The sequence below is a fragment of the Rhinopithecus roxellana genome, chromosome 1 (assembly GCF_007565055.1).
Source record: "Rhinopithecus roxellana isolate Shanxi Qingling chromosome 1, ASM756505v1, whole genome shotgun sequence".
NCBI lineage: Eukaryota > Metazoa > Chordata > Mammalia > Primates > Cercopithecidae > Rhinopithecus > Rhinopithecus roxellana.
Genome location: NC_044549.1, coordinates 55860824 through 55874917, shown reverse-complemented (window position 1 = coordinate 55874917; position 14094 = coordinate 55860824). Strand labels below are relative to the sequence as shown.

At 53.0% G+C, this 14094-nt stretch overlaps 1 protein-coding gene across 9 annotated transcripts in view; it reads left to right on the top strand.

Moving 5' to 3' along the window:
- The window catches only part of MAPKAPK3 (MAPK activated protein kinase 3), a 33142-nt gene that overhangs the window by 5505 nt on the left and 13543 nt on the right, over positions 1-14094 (top strand). The window contains exon 2 of one of the 9 annotated variants that reach the window (XM_030935402.1): positions 135-1084. The exons of the other annotated variants lie outside the window; for them this stretch is intronic. The gene's annotated coding sequence lies outside the window, so the exon portion shown is untranslated. The remainder of the gene's footprint in view (positions 1-134; positions 1085-14094) is intronic. 9 annotated transcript variants of the gene reach the window in all.

Sequence of the window (14094 nt, the reverse complement as noted above, 5' to 3'; positions counted from 1 at the left end):
TGGAGACCAGGAGGAGATCTCACAGGGATTTGAGATTACACAGGGATTTGGGGACTTGGCTGTATATGTTCTGAGCCTCTAATTGTGGCATTCAAAGCCTCTACAGTCCAACCCACTTCCCTTTTCTACCTTAGGTGACATCTTTCCTTCTCCAACACTGAAGACTTTCTTCCCATCTGTCAAGATTCAGCCCCAGTGCCACCTCTTCCAGGAAGCTGCCCAGAGTTCCTGGCTTTGGGGCAATGGAACCTTCTTTAACCCCTAAAGCCATAATACTCCCCTTTGACTCAAAGCACCTTTATAGCACCTGGGCCCAACGCCTGGCATATATCGGGGACTCATGAGTGCTTATGAAAATAAGCAGGCTCTGGCCCTTCTGAGCTTTGGAAGGAGCATCAGGAGCTGGACTTTTTCCAGGTTACACCTTCTCCACAGGAGAGGGGTTCTTGGATTGCAGCTCAGAGATAAACCACAGAGAAATGTTATTTCTCCTCTCCTAAAGTCTGAGAATTCACATTGTTATTGGAATCTAACAGTTCCACTGCCTCAACAGACCTCATGGGGAATTCCTGGGAGAAAGGAAATGCCCATTCATGAGGCCGTTTCTGCCCACTGCCTGCTGTCCAGGCTGCACCTCTGAGTAGACAGAGGGTGTAACCAGAATGCTGAAAGGAAGAGAGAACATGATGGATGCAGAGACTGGAAAGCAGTGGATCCAGAGCCCAGTACCCTGGATGCCTCACTCTCCCTGGGGGGATGGTGCCCACTGCTCCATGGGTGAGGCTGGCCTGTTGGGGCTAGTGCTGTTGAGCTGGATTTGAAGCCAGGTGAAGCTGCCAGGCAAGCCAGGCCCTTCTTCATTTGGCAGCCACCAACCCCTCACCTACCATCTCCAGACCGGTCAGATCAGCCTCCGCAGGGCCACTCATCAGAGGCAACAAATCAGGAGGCACACGGAGGGCCTGGCAGCTCTGTACAACAGAGTCCCTTGAAATAGTTTCACTGCCCCCTGCGTTCTCCCAATGCTGCTCCTTACCTGGAAGGAAAGAATCTGAGGAGCCAGAGTGTTAACTGCCAGGGATGGGTAATTTGCTTTTTCATGAAGATCCTGGGGAGGGCATCAAACCCTACAAAATGCAAATAGTGGAATTTTAGGCAGAGGTTGATTGTTCTGAGATGGTTCATACCGTGCCTGGCTGGCCTTGCTCACTGTTTTCGAAGCTATGCTACCAGCCTACTCTGAGGGTCACCTCTGCTGGGGCTTCTAGGATCTTTCCCCATCCCATCTAGGAGCTGATGCCAGCTCTCCAGGATTCAAGCCTTGGTGCTGTGGATTCTGATACCCCCATAAACGGCTAACAGTTTTTCACAGCATTCTGCCCAGCAGGTCCTGTCCACAGTGCACAACGATGCACAGCATGAGTTATCTTACCTAACTCTTATCACTCCCATTATATGGATGAGGTTCAGAAGTCAGCAACTTGCCCAAAGTGCACAACTAGTGGGTAGCAGGGCTGAGCTGTGAGCCTAGGCAGTTTGATGCCAGAGTCCTAGCATCTAAGTCATCTCACTCCTCAATGCAAGTCTGTGGGGACACGGGAGGGTCTCTGAGACTTGGCCCTCGGAAGGATGCTGGCATTGTCCTCTCTGGCTCCACTGGGAGCCCTGGCAGCCCCAGCTGGGCCCTGAGTGTTGCTGCCAGTGTCTGCCTACATCTGCCCAGTCCTCCTCACTGTATGGAACTCTATGCCGGTGATTGGACAGGTGGCAGTCCCGTGAGGCCAGCACACAAGGACCATGATGACTGTGGGGGCCACCTCAGAAAAGGTCATGTGCCTTTTCCCAGGCCTTGTGAGTCTCAGACAAGTAGAGCTGAGCAGAGCCCAGAGCACCACGGGTAGGAAGTCAGACTGGTGAGTGGGCGAGTGGAAACTATATCTGGGCTGGGCCAGCTAGGAGAGGCTTCCTGGAAGAGGTTTCCAGTTTAATCCAGACCTCTGGTTTGAGAAGGATGTGGATGACAGAGGAAGGCACAGGGTGCATGTGTGTGCCTCTGCGTGTGTGTGTGCGCGCGTGTGCGCGCGCGTGTATGTGTATGTGTGTGTGCGTGTGTGTGACAACATGCCTGGTTTAGATATTCAGTACCTGCTGTGGAGTACCAGTTTCCCACTCGCAGACCTGTGTTCTGGCAGGATGTGGTTGACCTCAGCAGGCCGGTGTCAAAGTCCTGACAAAGCCTGGAAAGCTGAGGGAGGACCAGAGGAATCTGTGAAGGAAGAGGCATTTGTGTAGGGCTTTAAAGGGTAGAGCACCATTGCTGAGGGTGCTGCAGGGACTCCTGGATCACCTGGGCTGTTGTTCAGACTATGTGGGAAGGACTCAGTTTTCATTACAACAGAGGTCTGTTATATCTCTTCTGAGCTTCACACCTGGGGAGGTGGAGTTAGATCCCTCATCTTCCTCTACTGGGGACATTATCATGGAAGACCCCTGGGTGGAGGCAGCGGTTGGAACATGTGGCTCTGTAAGCCCGCAGCCTCCCTTGGCTCCAGGCTGCCATGTCTGATAGTGAAGGCCCACAGGCAAGAGCTGAGGACATCCCTAGGTGATAGACATTCCAAGCATACCTGTGCCGTGAGACTGTGCACCAAGCGCTTCCTGGAGAGCTGGCTCTGCTGCTCTCAGGGCAGTGAGACCATGGCTCCTGTGAGCGCTGGTGTTTTCCCTGGAGAATATTAGTTCTACTGCTCTCCCTCCATCATTGGACATCTTGTGTGGTCCCAGATGAAAGGCCCCACCTGGGGTTGAGAGAGGAACAGCGCTCTCAGCTTAAAATGTTTTCTGCGACATTCTCCCTAAGTAACTTTGGACTAAAGGTGGTTTCATAATCTTTTGCAAAACCGTCATCTTTGTGGTGCAGTTGAACCCTGGATTTGAGTATGTGGTGGGGAATAGGATCCAGTCTTGGTGACTTACTATCCCTGCATTCATGCTATGAGACAACATAGGCCAGCAGACACTCTCAGAAGGCAGGGCTCTCATTTGGGGTGGCCTGGGGGCATTTGCTGGTGAAATGTTATTGGTTTTTATGAGGGTTCACCCTGCACCTGGGGAAGCCAGCCCCTTGAGGGACAGGAAAGAATGGTGTGAAGGGAGCTCTGGGTCCTGGTCTCTTCCCCACCCTCCTGCCCTTTTGGAACTAAGTGGATTAGGCCCTGTGCAATTGTGATTAAAATCCTGCTGTGTGGGAACCGTGGAGGTTTTGCTTAGAGCAGGAACACGAGGCTCCTGTTTGGGGAACAAGGAGCCTCAGGAGGCCCTTTCAGCACTAGACAGGCCAGAGATGCTGAAAGATTGCTTTTGTTTTTGAGGCGGGTTTGGGATTAGGGTTGCCTTTTTCTTTGGATAGGGCTTTGTCTTTGCTGCCTTCTCATGGCACTAGCGATCTTTCTGTCCTCTGCCTCCTCGTCCCTCTCATTTCTCCTTTTCCACCTGTTTCTCCTGCTATTGCTCTGTCCCCACTCTCCCAGGCCTTGTCAGTTTGCCTGTCTCATGTGTTTCAGGCCTGATGGCCTCTTTTCTGCAGCCCGGCAGGCTGAGGGCAGGCAGAGGACAGAGCAGGGCCAGGTCAGGTGCTGAGGACTCATCCTGGTCAGCAGGCAGCTCACTCCCCCACCCCCACCCCAGGGGAGGGTGGGGGTGGGGAAGGAAGGAGTGACTACTGTACCCATGCCACTCACAGTGTCCCCTCCCGCTACCCGAATTGACCAGGTGTCAGCAGCCTTGGCAGTCAGAACAGTGGAGTCAGGAGTTCTTGGGCTGAGCTGTAACCTGAGGAGGTCCCCCGCCACCCCCCCATGGCTTGTGTGAAGTCAGCTTCAGCTGCAGTCTCTGCTGTTGGGTCTCCTTTTACGGCCCAATGGTCTGAGACTTCTGCTTGGAACAATCGTGTGGGACTAGGCACAGTATGACCCCCAAGGGTTCCCTGGCCACAGTCAGGTGTAGATGGGGCTGAGATCTGACCTGAGTCAGAGCCTTAGAGCCAGCCAGAGGAGCTGGTGGGAGTCTGGGAGGGCTCAAGGTGTGAGGTACAACCTGCTTCCATTTTTACAGAGGGCATAACTGAGTGTGAGCTACACCTGCACTAGCTGGGGTGAACACTCAAGAATCTCTAGCTGGCACCCTGCACCTGACCGCCCTCGCCCTGCTAAGGCTCAGAGGCTACATTCAGGGGCCTGTGGGACCAGAACCTTGAGCTGCCACACTCATTGCCCCATTCTTAAGGGTTCAGCCTCCACAAGAGACCCATAGCTCATCCAGAGATGCTCACCCAACATTAACAGCCCCTTTCTCAGGATGTGGCAGAAGGATTGGCCTCTCCATGCTTTCTGACAGGCAGTGGCACAGGGGGCTGGGGGATGGCAATAAGGGTGCCCACTTGCTGAGTGTCTCCTAGATGCCAGGCACAAACACGGCAGAATCAGAATGGATTATCACCCCCATGCCATGGATGCAGAGACAGGTTCAGAAAAGCAGAGTAACTCACCCAGGGTCACGTAGTATGGACATGGCCCTGTGCTGGAACCCAGGCCTGGCTCTCAGCCATTCCTCCCTGCGTGTGTGCTCCTCTGGGAATCAGGAGCCACAGTCTGCTCATCTGCAAAATGAGAGCCTGGGCCGGGTGCACTGGCTTATGCCTGTAATCCCAGCACTTTGGGAGGCTGAGGCAGGTGGATCACCTGAAGTCAGGAGTTCGAGATCAGCCTGGTGAAACCCCGTCTCTACTAAAAATAGAAAAATCAGCTGGATGAGGTGGCACATGCCTGTAATACCAGCTACTTGAGAGGCTGAGGCAGGAGAATCACCTGAACCTGGGAGGTAGAGGTTGCAGTGAGCTGAGATGGCGCCATTGCACTCTAGCCTGGGCGGCAAGAGTGAAACTCCATCTCAAAAAAAAAAAAAAAAAATACGAGAGCCGGGTGCTCTGCTTGGCAAAGGCCTCCCTTTTGGTTGTGAAGACATGTTAGGTGGGCAATGATCATCGGCAGTGCCAGGGAAGCAGGCAGGTCAGGGGGGCCTGCCTTGCCCACTGCTGGGGCTGATCTTGCAAGTAGATAGACAGCATAGAGACTGGTCAGAGGGTGCCCCAGGATGCCTCTCTCACACCAGTCAGCAAATGGTGTTGTCAGGGGGATCATTTGTCTATGGTGATGCCACCAGCAGGGGCTATATTCTCCCAGGCTCAGGAGCTCTGGGGGTTATGACTCAGGTTTGGGGACCCCTTCTCCTGTACTTCATGGCCTAATTAAGTGCTTGAGTCAGGCTGAGCCAGTGCCAGGGTGTGTCCTTACCCTAGGCAGGCCCAGGAGAGGGGGAGTGAGTCACTGCCACCTAGTCTCATGGCAGGAACAGGCAGTGTCCCTCAGAGCTGCCAGGCCACCACCCTGGTCCCCTAGAGGGCAGGGCCTCCCCCTCTTCCTCGTAGCTATGGCTCCATGGTGTGATCAGAGACTAGGAAAGCCTTCTGGGAGCCAGCTGGGTGTCAGTGCCTTGGGAGTCCTCTGGTTGAGCATGAGCAGGAGGGGAGAGGGGCCGAGGACCAAGGGAGACTGGAAGCCTGGATGGCCAGTGCCCCTGCTACCCCTGGGAGGAGCCTGAGGAGAACAATGGCTGCCTGTGCTCACCCAGGCCTGCGTGGCGAGCTGCAGAGACGTGAATGAAGCCAAAGGATGAGGGAGAGATGCTGAGCAGATATGAGATAGAAGGTCAGTGTCGGGGGTGGGGATGGAAGGTTCCCTAGGGCCTCTGTGCCATGCCTCTGAGGGTGATTCAGTGCATCTCCCCACACCCACTTCTGATTCCTTTGTCATCTCTGTGACATCTCCTCCGAGTGAGAGAGACCAGCTGTCATTCTTCTGAAAGCTGGAGGGTGTTGGGTCCCCTCTCTCCAGAGCTGACCAGAGGCCTGACCTGCTGAGTACTTCAGCAGGGGTCACCTAGGCATGACCTTACTTGCCCTGGCCACCCCTGCTAGGGTGGGTTGTATGGCCATTTGTAACCCTGTGGCAGCTATGTGGGCATCACTGCCACACAACTGGCCAATTGGGGGCACATATTTCATAGCTGCTGTGGGGTCTGTTCGTGAAGAGAGACCGCTGATGGGACATTGTTTCTGAGATCACAACAAAACACTTGTGTTTGCTAAAATGTTCCAGTCTTATGATGAAAATGTCCTATTTTTACACTGTCATAGAAGAAATAGAACCAGGGTAAAGTTTCACAGATTAGGTAGCTGATTTTGATAGAAAAATCCCCTTTTCCTCTTTGAAGTTAAAGGAAGATACCAGAACCTGGATCTTCTGAGTATGTACTTGGGGGCTCACAAGTGGTCTCTGTGGCCTCCCCCAGCCCTCTGTGGGAAGGGCGTGGGCAGAATGCTGGGATCCCACACCCGTCAGGGGCAGAGGGAGTTCTGATCCTGCCACTTTCTCACTGTAGAACCTCTGGGGGAGGGGAGGAGGCCATAGCTGTCTCTGGGTCTCTCCCCACCTGTAACACAGGTGCCATGTGGGAGGAGAGTGGGTGCCCAGTTCACAGATGCACGCTGGGGCTTAGGAAGGTAAAAGGACTGGCCATGGTCACACACTTTGCAGGAGGGACATTGTTCAAAAGGATGCGAGGAGTTATCAAGGGGTGTAAAGGTGTCTGCCACCTGGGAGAGTAGGGGGCTTCCACAAAGAAGTGAAGATGGGCCCCCTCCTGTAGTTGACCAAGCTTGAAAGCTGGGTGAGTTCCCTGTTGTGGGTCTCTGTCCTTTCAGTGTTGGTTCCCATTCCCCAGGGTCCCTCCCCTGAGATCAGCCACCCTCTCCACCCTGGAGGGTCTTCCCCTTCCTTATTGAGCCTTTCACAGCTAAACAGGATTCATGGACTCGAGGTTCTTGGTCCATCTTTGAAGAGCCCAGTCTGGCCGTGCACCTCTGAGGATATGAGACCATTTCCTGTGACCTGCTGGATTGGAGGGGTTCTGCCTCCCCCAGGTCCCCAAGGCTGCCCTCGCTTTGCCTGAGTTCTGGGAAACAAGGAGAGGAGGAGTGTAAGGCCATTTCAGGAAGACCGAGGGGAATCCTGAAGTCAGGAGTCCCCAAGCAAACCCGGAAACTGTTTTCACCCGTACCATCATGGCCCCTCAATTCCTTCAGTGTGCACCTGACACCGAGTTCATCTGAGCTCTTTGCGTGTGCTCTCATTCCCTCCTTGTGGCTCCCTGGGAACAGGAGTATTAGCACCATCCCCACTTTCCAGATTGGGCCCGTGAGGCTCAGAGAAGCTGAATGGCCTGCTTAAGGCCGCAGGGGAGTTGGGGACAGACCTGGACCCCTGTGGCCGCAGCTAGTCCTGCTGTGCATGGTCCCTGGTCTGGGGCACTGGGACCCCCTAGCACTCACATTCCCACTGTTCTTCCCTCTTCCTTCCCGGGAGCCTCCCTCAGGTCCCTCTTTCTGGAAGCATTTCCCTCCACTCTTCCCATCCCCCAGACTTAGCATTTCAGCCTTTGTTTCCAGGTTGTCTGGGGCTGGTGGGAAGCAGACCAACTGAGGCTATCAAAATTTAGTAAATTGGAGTTGGAGGAATCTTGTCTTCCTAAGACTTGATGATTTCTTTTTTTTTTTTTTTTTTTTTTTGAGACAGAGTCTCGCTCTGTCTCCCAGGCTGGGGTGCAGTGGCCGGATCTCAGCTCACTGCAAGCTCCGCCTCCCGGGTTTACGCCATTCTCCTGCCTCAGCCTCCCGAGTAGCTGGGACTATAGGCGCCCGCCACCTTGCCCGGGTAGTTTTTTTGTATTTTTTAGTAGAGACGGGGTTTCACTGTGTTAGCCAGGATGGTCTCGATCTCCTGACCTCATGATCCGCCCGTCTTGGCCTCCCAAAGTGCTGGGATTACAGGTGTGTGTTTTTTTTTTTTAATGTGAGATGGAGTCTCGCTTTGTTGCCCAGGCTGGAGTGCAGTGGTGCGATCTCCGCTCACTGCAAGCTCCACCTCCTGGGTTCACACTGTTCTCCTGCCTCAGCCTCCCAAGTAGCTGGGACTGCAGGCACCCGCCACCACCATGCCTGGCTAATTTTTTTGTATTTTTAGTAGAGACAGGGTTTCACTGTGTTGGCCAGGATGGTCTCGATCTCCTGACCTTGTGATCCGCCTGCCTCAGCCTTCCAAAGTGCTGGGATTATAGGCGTGAGCCACCGCGCCCGGCCTAAGACTTGATGATTTCAAAATTTGTGTTGGCTGTCCTGTCAGCAGAGCTTCCTGGGAAGACACTAGGTTTGGAACCTCAGCTACTCCCTCTCCTCCCAAGAACTCTAGTGGGAAGCGGTCAGGTGGAGGTTCCCAGCCTGTCAAGCTGCCCCCCTTCCCCCATCAGGTGTCCTGGCCTTGGCCTAGAAGGGGAGTGGTTGTTCAGGCATCCTCCTTTCTTGTGAGTTCCCTCAGGAGGGGCTGGCCTTCCCCATCTCGCCTGTTCTGCCAGGTTCTGGTTCTGGAAAGAAAGGAGAAGGGAAGGAGCCAGGACCAGTTTCCCAGGTGTACATGTCATCATCAAGGATCCCAATTGGCAGTGACTCATCCGTAGACCCCTAAATCCTTGAGTACAGAGTGCCCATGGCAGCATTCCCAGTCCCAGTCCAGGCCTAGCCCCCAGACAGGGCCAGTACATGTTTGCAGGAATTGGGAGGGGATCTGTACATGGGCAGGCCTCCTTGGGGATGAAAGTTGAATCCTGCTTCCCAAAGAACTCTGACTCAGAGGTGGCCATGTGCAAACCATGTGACCCAGAGAATCCACAAAGCCTCCCTGACCCTCAGTTTCCTCATCTGAAAATGGTGGCTAACAATGGAGTTGTTGAAGGGCAAGAACTAATGGGTGTGACATGTCTGGTACAGGGTGGGGCTCCGTGAACATCTGCCATTATTGTAACAGCCACTGAGCAGCAGGGCCTGGTCCAGACCAGGGGCGTGGGCCAAGCTCTCGGAAGGAGTGGCAGGGCCTTCTCTGTTTGTTTTCCCCAGGCTGGTGTTGTGGGGATGAGTGCCTGCTCCAAGCCTTGAAGCTGCATGGAAAAGGGGTGAAGCAGCTATACATGGTTCCCAGTGCAGGGGACAGGTCCAGGTTCAAGTCTTGACTCTCACTGCCCAGCTGTGTGACTTTGGGCAAGTCACTTAACCTTCCGGAAGGACATTTCCCCACAGGTAGAAGGGCACTGCTGATGCTCGTTGGGTTATGGTGAGCACTGTATGAGGTGGCCTTAGCACAGTACTGGCCCAGCACCAGGGACAGACTGTTGTCATGTAGCGAGAGCTAATCCTACCTGACTCCATCATTCCCTCAGCACCCACCTGGGGCCTGGACGTTTGGGGTCAGTAGTATCACGTGAGCCGCCCTCCTTGGAACTGAGCCTCTGAGGAGGAGAGGTCAGTGGGCAGGGTGAGACAGAGGACAGGATGTGGTCAGAACTTAATGAAGTGAGGTCTCATCTGTCAGGAGGCCAACTTATCCATAGCTGCAAAATTGGTTCCATTAGCTCCTTTAATGAGATACGAAAGCTGGGAAAATGAGTGTGTGAGAGAATAATGGCACAGGTCTGCAGCTCTGATTTGAAACTGTGGCTAAAAAGTTAGATGTGACACTACTTCCAGCTCTCCAAATAGCACCGGTGCCCTTGGTGGGAGGGAGAAGGAGGACACGGGGAGCAGGAGCAGGGCTCTGGCATTATAAGGAAGATGCTGAAGCCTTAAGAAGGAAAAGCCTGCTTCTGAACTCTAAATTCAGGGTCAGTCCCATCCTGACGCCTTCCCCACAGAGCAGAGGCTGAGGCTGTGACCCATTCTCTAAGTGGGCAAAGCAGCCCGCAAGGGTCACACTGGCTGGCAGGGCCGAGTGTGTTAATTGCCCGCACAGGTGCCAGCACTGCTGCCAGGGGTTTCAACAACTGGCTGTAAAATGAATTCTGCTATTCCAGTGGTGTCTCTTACATCATTTGAGATGTGATCCTCATGGGAAACAATCACAAATAATCATACAACTGGGAGCTGGGAGAGATCTTAGAGATGGCTGAGTCGAAGACTTGTCAAGGAGGAAGTATGGTAGGTTCAAAGTGCTTTGTCTTATTCATGGCTTGTCTCTGTAAGAATAGGGGTTCCCAACAATGAAACCTAAATTTCCCTACAACATTCTCCACAGTTTTGCTGCCTGAGATTTGGTGTTGAGCACGTGAGATTTAATCTTCAGCGTCCTGGCCTGCCTTTGCCTGAGGCTGGGACGAGACCCTTAGGTGGGACAGAAGGTGTTGGAGGCCATGATGGTCCCTGCTGCTCCTCTCCTCTCTGCCCTCCGGCACAAAACGAAGCTGGAATCCCAAGAAAATGAAGGTCTGGTGATGTTATCTCAGCAATCCTGGCCCACATGCCAGGCAATAGCTGAGGCCCACGTGCTGGCATCAGTCTTCATAGGGGAATCCATATTAGATATGTTCATCTGAGTCTGTATCTCTTGCAAAATTGCTGTTGAAGGTGTTGTCAGAAGGTTTTCTCCCATATAAGGTTTGATGTGAAATCCTTTTTAGAATTTTGTCTTAGAAAATGTTCAGTGAATGTCTGTGCTCCTCTTCATGGGGTAATAAAAGCAGCAGAGCCTAACTGGTTTCCTTCTTTGCCAAGACTTCCAGGAAGCTCAGAATTAAAATTTGTCTTCATTTATAGTTATGAACTTACATGGGTTTCTGGTGCATTTTATCTTTTTCTTCATTCTAAAGAGAATCTGCTGTTTTTGTTTGGTTTGGCTTTTGTCTTGTTTTAGAATTATAAAATGTCTGAAATACTGTTGTTAATAAGCAGGGCTTGCAGAAATAATGGGGCTTGGAGGGCCTCAAGGGGTGGTGAGAGGAACTAGAACCCTGGCCTCCAGGAGGAATTTCTTTTTGCTGTAGGGCTGATGTCTCTCATATGTTGTCACAAAATCCAGAGCTTCAGCTTCTTAATTTATTACTGCCTCGTTGATGGGAGAGATAAGTCAGCTCTCTTCCCCCGGAAAGAGTGGGTGTTCTGGCAGAGACCATACATATAGCAGCCTGGCCGGGGCTGCAGGTTAATTGGCCAGGGGTATGGAGGTTGGGGTGTGGCTGCAGCGGGTGTTGGGGAAACTGCTTTTCCAAGCTGGTAGCCTCGGCGCTTCCTGTATGTGAGAGACGGAGATACTGTGGGCACTTTTACTTGAGAAGAGCCCAGCACTGGGGTGAGCTGGATGGGGATACCCATGTGTGGGTGGGTGGACCTGGATAGGGGGCCCGTCCTGGGAAAGGAGGTGGCTGGAGGAGGGTGTTGGGGACTGGTTCCCAAGAGTCACTGCGGACACCCCAGCTTTGTTCGATCTCTAAGAAGACAGAGTGCTTTTCTAGTTCTGGGCAAAAAGAAGTGTTAGGCCCTGCCATGGAGATGGGGTCCCAGTGGGAGAGGAGGTCTGAATAGAGGCACCTGGGCTTGGTCACCTTCTTTTTTTTTTTTTTTTGAGATGGAGTCTTGCTCTGTCGCCCAGGCTGGAGTGCAGTGGTATGATCTCCCCTCACTGCAAGCTCCGCTTCCCGGGTTCACGCCATTCTCCTGCCTCAGCCTCCTGTGTGGCTGGGACTACAGGCGCCCGCCACCACGCCCGGCTAATTTTTTTTGTGTGTTTTTAGTAGAGATCAGGTTTCACCGTGTTAGCCAGGGTGGTCTTGATCTCCTGACCTCATGATCCGCCTGTCTCTTGGTCACCTTCTTGCACAGGCTGTCCTAGGTTGAGTTGTAGCAATAAGACCCCCCAATGTTTCTTGGGCACCTCTCTGTGGCCAGTTCTCTGCTAGGTACTTTGGAGAAGTAGAAAATACTAGATGAACAAATGGACAGATGGATAAATCCTGTTCTCTGCGAGTTCAAAGTCAACATTGCAGAGACTGGAGACACACATATGCCCATGGGCCCACACACCCACTCCCATACGCCCCACACACCCATGCACACACCCCTACACATGGATGTACGCATGCATGTACACACTCATGTTCCCACGCACACACATGCCCCCACATACCCTCCTCATACCCCTACATATGCACACACCCACTCACCGATGCACACATTTATTTCAGAACAAGCTTCCTGAGTCTTGTGCAAGCTGTGGATTTGACCAGTGCCTCTCCAACTTGGGGCCACCCCCTCCTCTCATATTCCCTCAGGGAGGGGTTGTCTGGGTGCTCTCTCAAAAGTCCTGTTCTCCTTCCTCCTCCAGCCTTCCCATCCTGTAGCCAGGTGGCCACAGGGCAATGACTTCATCCTCCTGAGCCTGTGTTTCCTCAATTTGTAAATTGGGGCTAATGGTTCCCACCCTGCTTGCCTCACAGGGTGGCACCAAGGATTCCCATGAGATAAGGGACAGCGGAGTGTTTTGTAAACTGCAAATTGTTTTCCAAACAGGCAAATGGTGCTGTTGTTTTCCCAGCTATGGAACTCAAGAATTCCTCCACCCACAAGTAAACCGTGTCCTTGCAAGGGTGGGAAGGGACATAGTGGGGTGACGGTGAGGGGCCTGGCCTGTTTTGAGGCCCTCACATTCCACCTGGTGATTCTAGAGGGGCACTGGCCCTTCTGCTCTCAAATTTTGCTGGGACTCACTAGCTGGTGAAGTCAGTAGGGGTCTTGGCCTCTGGCTGCTGGCTCTGGGGGCAAGAGAGAGAATTTGGCAAAGGAGGATGAGGGGAGAAGGGGGAAGTGAAAACCAGTACATCAAAGCCTGAGGCCTGTGGTCACTCGCTAAAGGAAATGTCATCTCAAATTCAATGCTCGTTGAGCTTCAGTGGGGACCCACACCTCAGGTGCATGGCCAGGAATCCCCTTCTTCAGGAAGAAGCGCAGTTTCCACCTCACAGGGGTGTATGTGTGTGTATGTCTGTGTGTGTGTGGTGAGTGTGTGTCTCTGTGTGTACCTACTGGGCACTAGCTAGAGCTGTGGAGCTGCCCAAGTGCCATCACAGACCCTCCAGTTCTGGTGGACCGCTGGGGAGCTCAGGGAACATAAGAGAGGAGTGAGGCAAGGGTGGGGGCCTGTTGGGTTGTCAGAAGTCCCCTCCTATCTTCTTCTTCTTCTTCTTTTTTTTTTTTTGAGACAAAGTCTCATTCTCTCGCCCGGGCTGGAGTGCAATGGTGCAATCTTGTCTCACTGCAATCTCTACCTTCCAGGTTCAAGCCATTCTCCTGCCTCAGCCTTCCAAGTAGCTGGGATTACAGGCGCGTGCCGCCACACCCGGCTAATTTTTTGTATTTTTAGTAGAGATGGGGTTTCACCATGTTGGCCAGGTTGGTCTCAAACTTCCGACCTCAGGTGATCCTTCCGCCTCGGCCTCCCAAAGTGTTGGGATGACTTTACATCATGAGCTCATGGCTCATTACAGGCATGAACCACCGTGCTTAGCCCCCTCCTATCTTCTTGTCTTCCCAGCTGTGACTGGGAACCATGACATCATTGCCCATTCCAGGTAGCCCCCAGTGGGCTCAGGCATGTGGTATGGAGGCCATGGGGACCCAGAGGCTGCTCCATGGGGCAATGATGTGGGAGTGGTACTATGGTAGATACTTTGCAAAGAACCCCTGTCTAGAAGTCCACTTCTCTCCCCCACCCTGTATAGCCCAAGCCCTACAGCTTAACACTGGGGAAACAGGCCCAGAGAGGAAAAGGGATTGGCCTAAGGTCATACTGAGAATAGGGATAAAACCTGGGCCTCCTGTGTCCTGGCTCTGTGCTCATCCTCATACCTGGGAAGATGAAGCTCTTACTTTGGGACATCTTTTGTGAAGAGTAGTGTGGAGTCATGTACCTGTGTGAAGGAGGCCAACTTGCAGCAATGCCTTGTGGAATGGAGCAGTCATGATGGGCTCCCTGGAAGAGGAGGTAAAGCCTGGTTGAACAGAGCGGGTAGGTGAGGTACAGGCTGCCCTTGGGCAGCAGGGAGAAAGTTTGGCCAGGTTGTCATGTCTCCCATTTATTGAGCTTCACTGGGGCCTCCTCAATT